This window comes from Oryzias melastigma, linkage group LG11 (genome assembly GCF_002922805.2).
Source record: "Oryzias melastigma strain HK-1 linkage group LG11, ASM292280v2, whole genome shotgun sequence".
In the NCBI taxonomy this organism is placed as follows: Eukaryota; Metazoa; Chordata; class Actinopteri; order Beloniformes; family Adrianichthyidae; genus Oryzias; species Oryzias melastigma.
The window spans coordinates 1592361-1595029 of record NC_050522.1 but is presented as its reverse complement, the minus strand read 5'-3'; positions in this window follow the sequence as shown (position 1 = coordinate 1595029).

The following is a 2669-nucleotide window of genomic DNA, read 5'->3' as shown; positions in this document are numbered from 1 at the left end:
ATGATGACAGGAATATCAGTAGACAGATATGTCACTGAGCTCCGTCAAAAAAGCAAAAACTGTGAGTTTGGAGCTGATGAGGAAAGCATGATCAGGGATAAGTTGGTGTTCAGCGTAAATGAAACAAGACTGAAAGAGAGACTACTTCGGGACAATGACCTAACTCTACGCAAGGCATTAGAAATATGCAGATCAACTGAAGTGGCCAAAGCACAGATTCAGGCAATGCAGACAACACCTGTTACCCATGACACCGCAGTAACAAAACAAGCAGCAACAAGCAAGTGGCTTGTACCAAATGTGGTAATAAGCATGAGCCTCGACAGTGTCCAGCTTATGGAGCAACATGTCATAAATGTGGAAAAAATAATCACTTCTCAAAAGTATGCAGAACTAATGCAGAGAAAAGCAGTAATTACAAGAAAAACAAAACTGTGAACAACATTGAGACTGAAGTTGACTCATTGTACATAGGCATGGTGTGCAGTAATGACAGTGACATGGATGATAGTTGGAAAGAAACTGTGACGATCAAAGGTGTGCCAGTCACTTTCAAACTTGACACAGGCGCAGATGCAAATGTGCTACCCAAGTCAGTTTATACAAAGTTACCTGGAGCTCCTCAGTTACAGCCTACAAAGACTGTGCTCGTAGCTTTTGGTGGAACCCGCATACACCCAGATGGTGTAGTGTCGCTTGAATGTAAAACAAGGAAGTGTAAAGGTGTTTGTGATTTTTTAGTGTCCAGCTATGCAGACAAGTCGATCCTTGGAGGACAAGCATGTGAAGAGCTGCAGCTGGTGAAGCGAGTTGGGACAATTGGGACGACAAAGTCTCCACAGCCGACCAAACCACCAGCCACCAAAGAAGAGCTCATAGAGAAGTACGCAGAGGTGTTCACAGGTTTGGGTGAGTTTCCTGGAGTTCATCACATACACACAGACCCAAACGTCACACCTGTGATTCATGCGTGCAGAAACGTGCCACTTTCCATATTGGAGCCGCTGAAAAAGACACTGAAAGATTTACAAGACAGAAACGTGATAACGCCAGTCAATGAGCCCACAGATTGGGTTAATAGTCTGGTCGCGACACAAAAAAAGAACGGAACACTAAGGGTGTGTTTGGACCCTTGTGATCTGAATCAAGCAGTGAAACGCCAGCATTACTCCATCCCCACACATGAAGATGTTCGTAGTAAACTGGCAGGAAAATCCGTTTTCACCATTCTAGACGAAAGAGATGGTTACTGGCAGATCGAACTCAATGAGCCATCTTCTAAGCTCTGCACCTTCAACACACCTTGGGGCCGGTATCGTTTCCTCCGGCTCCCATTCGGTATAAAGTCCGCCAGCGAAGTGTTTCAACCAAAGAACTGTGAGACTTTTGGCAACATCCCTGGTGTGTTTATCATTGCCGATGACATGATCATTGCAGCAACGTCAGAGCGCGAACATGATGAAATCCTGCAAAAAGTAATGGAAAGAGCCAAAACAGCGAATGTGAAGTTTAACAAGGACAAAATTCAGTTCAAAGTAAACACTGTTAAATACTTGGGTCACATCATCACTGCATCAGGCCAAAAAGCAGACAATGCAAAGATCAGAGCCATTATTGACATGCCAACTCCAGATGACAAGCAAAGTCTCCAACATCAGCTTGGAATGACAAAATTCTTGGCACAATACATTCAAAATGAAGCATCACTCACTGCACCTTTGAGGCAGTTACTAAAAAAGGACACAGTGTGGCAGTGGCAGCCACACCACACAGCAGTATTAAGCACACTCAAGACAGCGCTCACTCGAGCTCCAGTTCTGAGATTCTACGACCACAAGAGACCATTGACTCTGCAAGCAGACTCTTCAAAAGATGGACTGGGTGCGTGCCTGTTACAGGAAGGACAGCCTGTATGCTATGCGTCACGAGCTCTCACAGACACGGAAAAGAGATACGCACAAATAGAAAAAGAGTTGCTAGCCATTGTGTTTACCACCAAAAGATTCCACCAGTATGTCTATGGAAGACCAGTGACTGTGCAGTCTGATCACAAGCCTCTAGAAGCAATCATGCGCAAACCGCTTTCCAAGGCACCAGCGAGGCTGCAAGGAATGCTGTTACAGCTACAGAGGTATGAACTCACTGTCACATACACACCAGGCAAGGACATGTTCATAGCCGATGCACTCTCGCGTGCTACAGCAACTAGTGACAATGACACAGCAAGTGAAAATGCTTGTGAGGAGAGAGTTGTATATGCATTAGAAGCTACAGAAGCACTGGTGAAGACATGCTCAACAGACTGAGAACCGCAGTTGCAACAGACACTGTGCTACAAGCTTTGTGTGAAAAACACATTAATGGATGGCCAGCTAAACGTAAAAGTTTGGACAGAGCACTATACGGCTACTGGCCCATGCGGCACAACATCAGCATTCACAAAGACATAGTAATGGTAGGAGACAAGATTGTAATACCACAAAACTTCAAGCGAACGATTCTGGAAAAACTCCACCTTGCTCACCAAGGTATACAGCGCACAAAAGCCAAGGCAAAAAAAGTGCTGTACTGGCCTGGTATGTCCAGTGATATAGTCTATGATTCAGAAATGTGAACAGTGCCAACAAATGCAACCAAAGAATCAGGCGGAGCCACTTGTTCCACATTTG